At 38.1% G+C, this 14,557-nt stretch overlaps 1 non-coding gene across 1 annotated transcript; it reads right to left on the bottom strand.

Annotated features, from left to right (window-relative positions):
• Positions 1 to 814: 814 nt before the first annotated feature.
• LOC125165044 (U6 spliceosomal RNA) lies at positions 815 to 922 on the bottom strand. Its single transcript, XR_007151947.1, has one exon. It is a non-coding gene; the product is annotated as a U6 spliceosomal RNA (small nuclear RNA).
• Between the last annotated feature and the right edge of the window lie 13,635 nt (positions 923 to 14,557).

The following is a 14,557-nucleotide window of genomic DNA, read 5'->3' as shown; positions in this document are numbered from 1 at the left end:
ATTTTTTTGAAAAGTTTGAGAAGAATTATTATTAACTCTTCTTTAAATGTTTGGTATAATTCACCTGTAAAGTTGTCTCCTCCTGGACTTCTGTTTCTTGGGAGTTTTTTTTTTTTCTTAAATTGATTCAATTACTGATTAATGATCATCAATCTGTTCAAATGTTCTATTTCTGACTCAGATTTGAAAGTTTATATGTTTCTAGGAATTTATCCATTTTTTTTCTGGGTTGCCCAATTATTTTGAACATAATTTTTCATAATATTCTCTTATATTTCTTTGTATTTCCGTGGTATCAGTTGTTATCTCTCCTCTTTATTTTCTGAAATTGTTATTTGGGTCTCTCTGTCTCTCTCTCACTCCCTCTCACTCCCTCTCTCTCTTTCTTTATGGGTTTGGCTAAAGGTTTATCAACTCATTTGATCTTATCAAAGAACCAGCTCCTGGTTTCATTGATCTGTTCTATTGTTTGCTTAGTTACTATTTTACTTAATTTTGCTCTAATCGTTATTATTTCCTTCCTTCTATTGGTCTGGGGGGTTCTTTGCTCTTCTTTTGCTAGCTCCTTTAGGCATAAGGTTAGGATATTTATTTGAGATTTTTTTCTTGCTTCTTAAGGTAGGCCTGCATTGCTGTTATCTTCCCTCTCAGATCAAATTTTGCTGCATCTGAAAAATGTTGGACCATTGTATTCTCATTTTTATTCTTCATATATTTTTTTAATTTTCTCTTTGATTTCTTTATTGACCCATTAACTATTTAGTAGCATGTTATTTAACCTCCAAATATACATTTTTCTTTCCAGTTTTTTTCTTGTAGTTGATTTCTAATTTCATAGCATTGTGTCATCACTCTTGTAGGGGTCATGCTAATCTTCTGTGTATTGTTCCAATTTTAGTATATATGCTGCTGAAATAAGCACACTAGTTTCATTGCATTGTGATTGGAACAGATGCATGGTATGACTTCAGTCTTTTTTAATTTGTTGAGGCCTCTTTTGTGACTTAATATGTATTCTATTCTGGAGAATGTTCCATGCACACTTGAAAAATAATGTGTATTCTTCTGTTTTAGGCTGGAATTTTCTGAATATACTGTTAGATCCATCTGGTCCAGTGTATCATTCAAAACCACTGTTACCTTGTTTTTTAGGTCGTTATTTAAATTCCAGTTAGTTAACATACAGTGTAATATTAGTTTCAGGTGTATGATATAGTGATTCAAACCTTGCATACAATACGCAGTTCTCATCACAATAAGTGTACTCCTTAATCCCCATAACCTATTTGACCCATCTCCTTACTCTCCTCTCTGCTGGTAACCATCAGTTTTTTCTCTACAGTTAAGGATCTGTTTCTTGGTTTGCTTCTCTCTCTCCCTTTTTTTCTTTTAGTTTATTTGTTTTGTTTCTTAAACTCCACATATAAGTGAAATCATATGATATTTGTCTTTCTCTGACTGACTTATTTCACTTAGCACAATACTCTATAACTCTATCCATGTCATAAATGGCAAAATTTCATTTTTTAAGGATGAATAATCTATTATATCCATCTCAGATCTTCTTTATCCTTTGCATCCTTTTATTTTGCGAATCCTTTGCCTAATTTTTATAGATATATTTATTTTACTGATTTTGTGCGTCCTACTTTTCTTACTCCTACTTGTGGTCTTTTCTTTGCACTCGAAAAATTCCCGTTAACATTTCTTGTAGGGATGGTTTAGTGGCCATTAATTGCTTTAACTTTGTCTGGGAAACTCTTTATCTCTCCTATTCTGAATGATAGCTTTGCTGGATAGAGTATTCTTGGCTGCAAGTTGGGTTTGTTTGTTTGTTTGTTTGTTTGTTTTCTTTCAGCACTTTGAATATATTTGCCACTCCCCTCTGGACTGTAAAGTTTCTGCTGGAAAATCACCTGATAGCTTTATGGAATTTCCTCTGTATATATATTTTTTTCTTTTATCTTGCTGGTTTCAAAATTATCTTTATCATTACCTTTTGCATTTTAATTACTATATGTTTTGTGTGGACTTCCTTGGGTTGATTTGTTAGGGGCTCTCTGTATGTCCTGGATCTGAATTTCTACTTTCTTTTCCAGATTTGGGGAGTAACTATTATTTTTTCAAGTACATTTTTTTTGACCTCCTTTTCTCTCTTCTTCTCACATCCCTACAATGGGAATGTTATTACCCTTGATGATGTCAATGTTGTTCCCTGCATCTATTATCATTTTTATTTTGTTTCTCTCTTTCCTATCCGGCTTGGTTGCTTTCTATTATTCTGTCCCTCAGGTCACTGATATGTTCTTTTGCTTCCTTTAGTCTATTGTATATTTGATCTAGTGTATTTTTTATTTCTGTTATCGATTTCTTCATCTCTGGTTCCTTTTTTATGTTTCCTATCTTTGTTAAGGGCCTCACTGATGTTGTGCACTCTTTTCCCAACTCCAGGGAGTATCTTTATTACCATTACTTTCTATGTCAGGCATATTACATAGCTATATACTAGCTCTCTTGTCTTGATTTTGCCCTGTTCTTTCATTTAGGACATGTTCTTCTGTATCCTCATTTTGTCTAACTCTGTCTGTTTCTATTTTTAGGAAAATAACCTATATCTCCTGCTCTTGAAAGTAGTGGCCTTATGCAAAATAGGACCTGTAGTGCCCTGCAGTATGATTTCTCCTGTTCACCAGAACCTGGCACTTCAGGGGTATCTCTTGTGTGTTGCATGTGCCCTACTGTTATATCTGAGTTGTGTTTGCCTTCAGTCCATTAACCTAAAATGGCTTTCTTTACATATTGTCTTCAGGGTTTGTTCCCTGTGTTGTTAGTGGGCCAATCAGGGGCTTCCTTGGATTTGTGTTGAGACAGACTGGGCATTTGCCAGAACTGCAGTAGCACCAAACTGTAGGATGCTTTATCTGTGTTGTGCTCTGAGAAGTTTTCTTTGGTGGGTGGGGCCTGCAGTCAGACCAGCTGTCTTCCTCCAGCCCACTTCTGGGCTGAAGTGAGACTGGTGTTCATGATTATCTTCCCCTCTCCCTGGGGCAGGAAGCAGCTCATGGTGGTGCTGACCCCTATCTGCGATTCTTGTCCACTGCCAGGCTTGTGTCACTGCTTTGGATGTACTCTTGCCAAGGGTGTACTGGAAGGGGCAGGTCTGCAAGAAAGTGCAGAGATGGAGTGCAGTGTTAGCAAGATTAGAGCAGATCTGCTGTGGGAGAAGACCTATAGTCACTTTAGAATACTCCTGTGGCAGGGTTGGAGAGAGTGGGTCTACAGTTATGCAGTGACAGCAAGTTCCACACTGGCTGACTACAGGAGGGAACTTGCACCCAGTCAAAACTCCTGCTAAAGCCATATGGGTTGGAGGGGACAGATCCACAGAAGCTTGGGAATGGGATGCTGTTAGTCAGCTATGTGGAGAATGTGTGCTGTCTTGGTTGCTGCAGATGTCTGTATGTCTAGGCTGTCAGGCAGAGAAGGGAAATGGGGTCTGCCAGTTTCTTTGTTCCTGGATAAGTCTCCCAATGATCCCTGCCCCACCAGCATATGCTTTGAGATTACTAAACAATGCGTCTTCCCAAATACCCCCAGATGTTTTCCCAACTTTCTATGTTGTATCTCTTTGGGGCTGATTGTTGTGTTGTCTCTTTAAGGGTGCAGACTCAGTTTTCTCCGTTTTCTCCCAGCTCTCCTAGAGCCAAGTCTGCTGCTTTTTAAAGTTCCAGGTGTTAAGACTGCTGCTTGTAAAAACTTGCAAAATAATGCCCCTCTGATTTTCAAAGCTAAATATTATGGATATCCATATTCCTGTGGGGTTCCCTGTGCCTGGTGTGCCTGGTGTGAAGGACTCTTTCTTTTCTCTTTTTGTGCTGAAAACATCCCTAGCTACTGGGATAGTCCTGTGGGTCATTTAGTTCCCGACCATGTCTTTATCCTTCCTACCCTTTTTGATGTGGCTTCTTCTCTACGTTTGGCTATGGACAATCTGTTCTGCCAGTGTTTGGGTTATTTTCAGGGTTATTTGAACTGTCTAGTTGTATCCATGGGATGAGGTTAGCTTAGAAAACTTCTACTCCACCACATTCCCCAGATATCCCATGGTATTTCTTTTTGTGTGTCTAGATTTTTCTATGGAAAACCGTCAGATACACAACAACCTTCGATTCACCCACTATCATTTCCAGAATTACAAAAATGTTTCTCTGTGGTCACTTGAGTTTCTCAATTTTAATCACCCATGAATTTGTAGGAGTTGGTTATCCAAAGTAACCTGTCAGTGTGTTTTAAGTCCTCAACCTCCCCCACTTTTAGCATTACTATCTCTAAATGTAGTCCATATATCTGTGCTATTATTTGCAAATAATTTTATGATTTAAACACACATACTAGTCATCTGATATTGATATTTAATTGCATATTTAATTCACACAGTAATCATGTGATATAAGAAAGAGATGTAGTTTTACTAACTAAAGACAGAGTCCTACTAAAAACTCTCTGTGTTCTATGTATTATACCAAGTTGTTAAACTGAACTGCCTTAATTTTAAGCCAATAAAATACCAATTTTGGACTGCCTGGTGATTCAGCATCTCCCATGCTTCTGCAACTTTGCCATTATTGTGGTACCTGAACCGTAGGAGGTATATATTTGGTTTGTCTTCTTATATTTTTAAACTGTTCTGAAAGGAGGCTGTTAAAACAGAGGATAAAAACCATTACTCAATGTAACATGAAATTTCAAAAAAGTATATGTAACCTAGAATTGTCAAAATTTTCTAGGCAGCTACTCATCAATGGAATGGGACCTTTCTATGAGTTATATTGTCAAGACTAGGGCAGCATTCTTGACAATTTTTAAGGAAATTAAGTCAAATACAATTAAAGTATGTAAAGCAATGTGAAATGTTCATACCAATTTCCAAGAAGACAGTCTGGCCTTAGAAATGTTTTGATGGACTTGACACCACAGAATTCAATTTTACATCTGTCATCCTATGAAAATGTACTCATATTTTAGAACCATCATCTATAAACTTCTTAAGAGAAGGTGTGTCCCAAATCAATTTTGTGATTATTATCTACTTTGTAAACTTTGGATATATTCTTAGCATAATGTAAGTGATTATACATGAAAATTAAGAAGACTCAAAACAATAAGACTTCTTTTAGGCAATAGTGTTTTAAATGTTTTAAGAAAGTTGGTTCTGCTACCTAACATGGATTACTATAATTAATGAGAGCTGTGCAATTCATCCATGGTATCAAAGTTTTTTATGGTTTCAGTGCTGAGAGATTAGAAGTTGCATACATTTTTTAATAATCCCTTGTATAAAGAAAAAGAAGATATTATTTTCATAACACACTGTTTTAGAGAATTTAATTTTTTGTAAAAGATCTATTCCTTTGCTATTTCAATTTTTCCTTGCTTAAACAGCAAAGTATTCTTGTTTGTTTGTTTCGTAAGAGCACTATAGAAAAACTCTTGAAAGAAATCTTAAACAGGAATCTGAGCTTTCCTTTGAAGGCTACAGTTTATAGAGGGAAAATATGTACTTGAAAGGCAAACAAAAACCACAACAAAATTTCTTTAAGCCAAAAGACAAAATATATATATATATATATATATATATATATATATATATATATATATATAACATATATGAGGTTTTGATTTACCAAAATTTTTAAATGAATTTTTAGGGTGATATTTTCCATAATTTATAAAGTCTCTTTCCTCTATGAAAATGCAACATTCATGGTTTTGTTTTATTCATTGGTCTTTATCTTTCTCACTGGTTCCTTTTTCTTCTCTTTAAGAATATATTCTTCAAGGTGAAAAGTATTGACATCACTTCTTTAAATTCTATACTCTGACCCTTAATAAGACTATTTTCTTTTTTTTTTAATTTTTTTAAACATTCATTTTTGAGAGAGAGAGAGACAGACAGAGTATAAGTGGGGGATGGGCAGAGAGAGAGAGGTAGATATAGAATCCAAAGCAGCTCCAGGCTCTGAGCTATCAGCACAAAGCCTGACATGGGGCTTGAACTCACGGACCATGAGATCATGACCTGACCTGAAGTCAGACACTTAACTGACTGAGCCACCCTGGTGCCCCAATAAGACTATTTTCAAATTTTCAAATATTGACCTTTATCTCCAATTTCAGACAAACATTGAAATTAAATGATTCCTAATACTTCTTTATACCATAACACCAAACTCATATCTGTCTAAAATGTCCTTTTTCTTTCAATTCTCTTATCTATCTGTGGGGACAGGATTAAACTAATACTTTATACAATGCCTCAGTCTTCATTGGTACTTAGAAAAGTAGAAAGAATTGGATCACATTTTTTCCTACACTGAAAACTAGTATTTTTTTTTCATGCCCCATTCTCTCTTTTCAAAGACTGAGGTTTTACTTCTTTTTTTTTTAATTTTATTTTATTTTTGAAAAAGAGAGTGCAAGTAGGGCATGGGCAGAGAGTGAGGGACACAGAGGATCTAAAGTGGGCTCTGTGTTGACAGCAGTGAGCCAGATACGGGACTCAATCTCACAAAACATGAGATCATGACCTGAGCCAAATAGGATGCTCAACTGACTAAGCCACCCAGGCACCTTGAGGTTTGATTTATTCTAATTTTTTCGTAGCACCCTTCTTTTATATTCACTGCATGAATAAATTATTCCAAATTATAGCTAAGAAAAATAATGGTCGTATTATATGTTACCTCACATTCCTAGAGAATATCAACATGAGATTAATCTCCTAAAATATAAGTTTCAAGATATTCTTATTAAAATTACTCAGTGGTGAAGTGGGGAGAAGGGATGAATAGTCAGAGCAGAGAAGATTTTTAGGTAGTGAATATAGCTGTATGTTATTATAATGATAGATATGTGTCATAATATATTTGTTCAAACCCACAGAATGTAAAACACCAAGAGTAAACCCTAAGATACACTATGGACTTTGTGTGATTATGATTTATCAATGTAGGTTCATCACTTGTAACAAACGTACCACTTTGGTGGGGGGATGTTGGAAATACAGGAGGGATGTTGGATGGAGGCAGGAGGTATCTGCAAAATCTCTGTATCTTCCTCTCAATTTTTCTGTGATCCTAAAATTGCTATAAACAATTCAAATATCATAAATAGGGGCACCTGGTGGCTCAGTCATCAAGCATCAGACTTTTGATTTTGGCTCAGGTCATGATCTCACTGTTCATGAGATTGAACCCAGGTTTGGGCTCTGCCCTGACAGTGTGAAGCCTGCTTGGAAGTCACTCTATTTTACCATCCCCTGCTTGCTTTCTATCAAATTTCTATCAACGTAAATAAACATTTAAAATTATAAATACCTTTAAAGTTATTGTTATTAGTAATTTTCAATGGCTACTTACATTACTCTTCTTGGTTTCCCACCTAGAAATCTAAATATTATAAGCACTGAACAATGTGCTTGCCTTTCTGTTTGTATCTGCTTTAGTACCCAACGTGTCACCATAATTCCAACCAAACTGATAATCTCACTGTACTTTAAATTTCTTCTAAAGATTTCCATTCCTTTAAGTGCATTGTGCTTGCTATTGTTTCAAATCTTAATAATGTCTCTCCTATCTCCTCACATATCCAAATCTTACTAATGCTGAAAGCCCAACACACATTTGACCCACTTCAGGAGAGTTTTCCTAAACTTGCTGTTTAATGGTAGTTTCCCCCATTATTGAGGCATTAAAACACGGTTGCCTTTGGGGGCAGATAGAGTAGGATCTAAATGTTTATCTCTTAGTATATTGTGACTTTGGACACATTTCTTGATTTTTTTATATTCAAATTCCTTAGGCATTGGATAATACGTCGAATTCACCTCATTTTGTGAAGACTGGTTTAACTTTATATGTATATAAGTGTGTATAGGTGTGTTTGCATACAGTGTCCTAAATATAGACATAACAAGTGTTCAGTAAATTATACCTATAATTGCTTCTAAAGTACTTCTTATCTTTTCCACTCATTTAATCACTGATCACATATTTAGCAGGTATAATGTCACATTTATGGATGCTGTCCCAGTTCTCTCTTCTTTTCTAACTCTATGTATGATTTTAGTATTTTAGTTATCTTAAATCCCTCACAACACCAAAGAGATAAGTCACTTAATAAATATCTTTTGACTTCCATGGAATAAAATTTCTCCCTTAACCTCTGCCTAGGATCATAAAGTTTTATACATGGAAGCACATCCTGAAAAGTACATGCCTAGATTGTAGATTTAGGGAAATTCAGAGATAATATCCATAAGTATTGATACTAAGAATATTGCAAGAATAATTTCTGATTAGAATATTGCCCTGATGCAATATTTAAAAAAGCTTTGGCTTAGAGTTTGTAGAGTTAGTTAGTTATCCCATTCATTGGATATCAACTCAGTGACTTTGGTCAAGTGATATAAATTCTCTAGGTATCCACTTTCTTCTCTAAAATTATGGGCGTGAGAACAGAGTCTCCAGAGCCAAGCACAGACAAGAGGCCCATGGAAGAGGGTAGGAAGGGCGGCAAGGCTGTGCACGCTACGTGGACTGGTGGGAGGGGGCCAGGGTGGAGGGGCGGCCCACCGGCCAAGTGGAGACCCCGAGTCTGGCTTGCAAAAGCAGAGTGGCCAGACAGAGTGTGTTCGGACAGCGAGTAGGACTTAACATCTGGAAGGTTATAAGCTAACAGCTCTGCTCAGAGAGTGGGAGGGCTGGAGGACAACCGGAGGGAGAGTTGTTGAGCCCCAGACAAGGACAGAGCTCAGCTTGGTGGGGAACAAAGGCACTCGCCAGTGCCATCTCCCTCGCCAATCCCCCAGCCAAAATTCCAAAGGGAACCAGTTCCTGCCAGGGAACTTGCTTGCACCATGCAAACACCCAAAGCTGTGCTTCTGCGGATCCATCCCTCCAGCAGTGGGTCTGACTCCCTCCGGCTGCCGCTGGGCCCCTCCTGAAGTGGATCACCGAAGGAGAAGCGAGCTGACCCTGCCCCTCCTGCCCAAGGAAACTTGTCGATCCACCCCAGCTAATAGACCAGATCCCCAGCACCACAAGCCTGGCAGTGTGCAAGTAGCCCAGACGGACCAAGCCACCTCACAGTGAATCCCGCCCCTGGGAGTGGGAAAGAGCAAGCACACACCAGTCTGACTGTGGTCCCAGGGGTGGGCTGGGAGCAGACATCAGGTCTGACTGCGGCCCCACCCACCAACGCAAGTTATTCAAGACAGCACAAGGGAAGTGCCCTGCAGTTTCCCACCACTCCAGGAACTATCCAAAATGACAAAATGGAAGAATTCCCCTCAAAAGAATCTCCAGGAAATAACAACAGCTAACGGATTGATCAAAAACGATTTAGGGGCGCCTGGGTGGCGCAGTCGGTTAAGCGTCCGACTTCAGCCAGGTCACGATCTCACGGTCCGTGAGTTTGAGCCCCGCGTCGGGCTCTGGGCTGATGGCTCAGAGCTTGGAGCCTGTTTCCGATCTTGTCTCCCTCTCTCTCTGCCCCTCCCCTGTTCATGCTCTGTCTCTCTCTGTCCCAAAAATAAATAAACGTTGAAAAAAAAAATTAAAAAAAAAACGATTTAAACAATATAACAGAAAGTGAATTTAGAATAGCAGTCATAAAATTAATCGCTGGGCTTGAAAACAGTATAAAGGACAGCTGAGAATCTCTTGCTAGAGATCAAGGGACTAAGGAAAGTCAGGAGGACCTAAAAATGTGATAAACGAGCTGCAAAATAAAATGGAAATGACCACGGCTCAGATTGAAGAGGCAGAGGAGAGAATAGGTGAAGAAGAAGATAAAATTATGGAAAAAGAAGAAGCTGAGAAAAAGAGAGATAAAAAAAATCCAGGAGTATGCGGGGAAAATTAGAGAACTAAGTGATGCGCTAAAGAGAAATAATCTATGAATAATTGGTATTCAAGAGGAGGAAGAGAGGGAAAGGTGCTGAAGGTGTACTTGAAGAAATAATTGCTGAGAACTTCCCAGATCTGGGGAAGGAAAAAGGCATTGGAATCCAAGAGGCACAGAGAACTCCCTTCAGACGTAACTTGAATAGATCTTCTGAATGACATATCATAGAGAAACTGGCAAAATACAATAATAAAGAGAAAATTCTGAAAGCAGTGAGGGATAAACATGCACTAACATATAAAGGGAGACCTATAAGACTCGTGACCAATCTCTCTTCTGAAACTTGGCAGCCCAGAAAGGAATGGCAGGAGATCTTCAATGTGACGAACAGAAAAAATATGCAGCCAAGAATCCTTTATCCAGCAAGTCTATCATTTAAAATAGAAGGAGAGATAAAGGTGTTCCCACAAAAAGAAAAACTGAAGGAATTCGTCACCACTAAACCAGCCCTACAAGAGATCCTAAGGGGGATCCTGTGGGACAAAGGACCAGAGACATCGCTACAAGCATGAAACCTACAGACATCACAATGACTCTAAACCCGTATCTTTCTATAATAACACTGAATGTAAACAGACTAAATGCTCCAACCAAAAGACATAGGGTATCAGAATGGTTAAAAAAACAAGACCGATCTATTTGCTGTCTACAAGAGATTCATTTTAGACCTGAGGACACCTTTAGATTGAGAGTGAGGGGATGGAGAACTATTTATCATGCCACTGGAAGTCAAAAGAAAGCTGGAGTAGCCATAATTATCAGACAAACTAGATTTTAAATTAAAGGCTGTAACTAGAGATGAAGAAGGGCATTATATAATAATCACAGGGTCTATCCATCAGGAAGAGCTAACAATTATAAATGTCTATGTGCCGAATACGGGAGCCCCCAAATATAAAAAACAATTACTCACAAACATAAGCAACCTTATTGATAAGAATGTGGTAATTGCAGGGGACTTTAACACCCCACTTACAGAAATGGATAGATCATCTAGACACACGGTCAATAAAGAAACAAGGGCCCTGAAGGATACATTGGATCAGATGGACTTGACAGATATACTTAGAACTCTGCATCCCAAAGCAACAGAATATACTTTCTTCTCGAGTGCACATGGAACATTCTCCAAGATAGATCACATACTGGGTCACAAAACAGCCCTTCATAAGTATACAAGAATTGAAATCATACCATGCATACTTTCAGACCACAATGCTATGAAGCTTGAAATCAACCACAGGAAAAAGTCTGGAAAACCTCCAAAAGCATGGAGGTTAAAGAACACCTTACTAAAGAATGCGTGGGTCAACCGGGCAATTAGAGAAGAAATTAAAAAATATATGGAAACAAACGAAAATGAAAATACAACAATCCATACGCTTGGGATGCAGTGAAGGCAGTCCTGAGAGGAAAATACATTGACCTCGAGGCCTATCTCAAGAAACAAGAAAATTCCCAAATACATAATCTAACAACACACCTAAAGGGACTAGAAGCAGAAGAGCAAAAACAGCCTAAACCCAGCAGAAGAAGAGAAATAATAAAGATCAGAGCAGAAATAAACAATATAGAATCTAAAACTGTAGAGCAGATCAACGAAACCAAGAGTTGTTTTTTTGAAAAAAATAAACAAAATTGATACACCTCTAGCCAGGCTTCCAAAAACAAAAGGGACATGACCCAAATACATAAAATCATGAATGAAAATGGAATTATTACAACCAATCCCTCAGAGATACAAGCAATTACCAGGGAATACTATGAAAAATTATATGCCAACAAACTGGACAAACTGGAAGAAATGGACAAATTCCTAAACACCCACACGCTTCCAAAACTCAATCAGGAGGAAATAGAAAGCTTGAACAGACCCATAACCAGTGAAGAAATTGATGCAGTCATCAAAAATCTCCCAACAAATAAGAGTCCAGGACCAGATGGCTTCGAGGGGAGTTCTACCAGACATTAAAGCAGAAATAATACCTATCCTTCTCAAGTTATTCCAAAGAATAGAAAGGGAAGGAAAACTTCCAGACTCATTCTATTAAGCCAGTATTACTTTGATTCCTAAACCAGACACAGAGCCATTAAAAAAAGAGAACTACAGGCTAATATCCCTGATAAATATGGATGCAAAAATTCTCAGTAAGATACTAGCAAATCGAATTCAAAAGCACATAAAAAGAATTATTCACCACGATCAAGTGGGATTCATTCCTGGGATGCAGGGCTGGTTCAACATTCGCAAATCAATCAACATGATACATCACATTAATAAAAGAAAAGATAAGAACCATATGATCCTGTTAATCAATGCAGAAAAGGCATTTGACACAATTCAGCACACTTTCTTAATAAAAACCCTTGAGAAAGTCTGGATAGAAGGAACATACTTAAAGATCATAAAAGCCATTTATGAAAGGCCCACAGCTAACATCATCCTCAGTGAGGAAAAACTGAGAGCTTTTCCCCTGAGATCAGGAACACGACAGGGATGTCCACTCTCACCGCTGTTGTTTAACATAGTGTTGGAAGTTCTAGCATCAGCAATCAGACAACAAAAGGAAATCAAAGGCATCAAAGTTGGCAAAGGTGAAGTCAAGCTTTCTCTTTTTGCATATGATATGATATTATGCATGGAAAATCCGATAGACTCCACCAAAAGTCTGCTAGAACTGATACATGAATTCAGCAAATTAGCAGGATACAAAATCAATGTACAGAAATCAGTTGCATTCTTATACACTAAGAATGAAGCAACAGAAAGTCAAATAAAGAAACTGATCCCATTCAAAATTCCACCAAGAAGCATAAAATACCTAGGAATAAATCTAACCAAAGATATAAAAGATCTGTATGCTGAAAACTATAGAAAGCTTATGAAGGTAATTGAAGAAGATTTAAAGAAATGGAAAGACATTCCCTGCTCATGGACTGGAAGAATAAATATTGTCAAAATGTCAATACTACCCAAAGCTATCTTACACATTCAATGCAATCCCAATCAAAATTGCACCAGCATTCTTCTCAAAACTAGAACAAGCAATCCTAAAATTCATATGGAACCACAAAAGGCCCGAATAGCCAAAGGAATTTTGAAGAAGAAGACCAAAGCAGGAGGCATCACAATCCCAGACTTTAGCCTCTACTACAAAGCTGTCATCATCAAGACAGCATGGTATTGTCACAAAAACAGACACATAGACCAATGGAATAGAATAGAAACCCCAGAACTAGACCCACAAACGTATGGCCAACTCATCTTTGACAAAGCAGGAAAGAACATCCAATGGAAAAAAGACAGCCTCTTTAACAAATGGTGCTGGGAGAACTGGACAGCAACATGCAGAAGGTTGAAACTAGACCACTTTCTCACACCATTCACAAACATAAACTCAAAATGGATAAAGGACCTAAATGTGAGACAGAAAACCATCAAAACCCTAGAGGAGAAAGCAGGAAAAGACCTCTCTGACCTCAGTCGTAGCAATTTCTTACTTGGCACATCCCCAAAGGCAAGGGAATTAAAAGTAAAAATGAACTACTAGGACCTCATGAAGATAAAAAGCTTCTGCACAGCAAAGGAAACAACCAACAAACCTAAAAGGCAAACAACAGAATGGGAAAAGATATTTGCAAATGACATATCGGACAAAGGGCTAGTATCCAAAATCTATAAAGAGCTCACCAAACTCCACACCGAAGAAACAAATAACCCAGTGAAGCAATAGGCAGAAAACATGAATAGACACTTCTCTCAAGAAGACATCCGGATGGCCAACAGGCACATGAAGAGATGCTCAACGTCGCTCCTCATCAGGGAAATACAAATCAAAAACACACTTAGATGTCACCTCACGTCAGTCAGAGTGGCCAAAATGAACAAATCAGGACACTATAGATGCTGGAGAGGATGTGGAGAAACGGGAACCCTCTTGCACTGTTGGTGGGAATGAAAATTGGTGCAGACACTCTGGAAAACAGTGTGGAGGTTCCTCAGAAAATTAAAAATAGACCTACCCTATGACCCAGCAATAGCACTGCTAGGAATTTATCCAAGAGATACAGGAGTACTGATGCATAGGGGCACTTGTACCCCAATGTTTATAGCAGCACTCTCAACAATAGCCAAATTATGGAAAGAGCCTAAATGTCCATCAACTGATGAATGGATGAAGAGATTATGGTTTATATACACAATGGAGTGCTATAGGGCAATGAGAAAGAACGAAATATGGCCCTTTGTAGCAACGTGGATGGAACTGGAGAGTGTGATGCTAAGTGAAATAAGCCATACAGAGAAAGACCATATGGTTTTATGGTGAAACCATCTACCATATGGTTTCACTCTTATGTGGATCCTGAGAAACTTAACAGAAACCCATGGGGGAGGGGAAGGGAAAAAAAAAAGGGTTAGAGTGGGAGAGAGCCAAAGCATAAGAGACTCTTAAAAACAGAACAAACTGAGGGTTGATGGGGGGTGGGAGGGCGGGGAGGGTGGGTGATGGGTATTAAGGAGGGCACCTTTTGGGATGAGCACTGGGGGCTGTATGGAAACAAATTTGACAATAAATTTCATATATTGGAA

The sequence above is a fragment of the Prionailurus viverrinus genome, chromosome B1 (genome assembly GCF_022837055.1).
Source record: "Prionailurus viverrinus isolate Anna chromosome B1, UM_Priviv_1.0, whole genome shotgun sequence".
NCBI classification, from domain to species: domain Eukaryota; kingdom Metazoa; phylum Chordata; class Mammalia; order Carnivora; family Felidae; genus Prionailurus; species Prionailurus viverrinus.
Note: the sequence above shows the minus strand (reverse complement) of the source record. Positions and strands in the feature narration are given on the sequence as shown.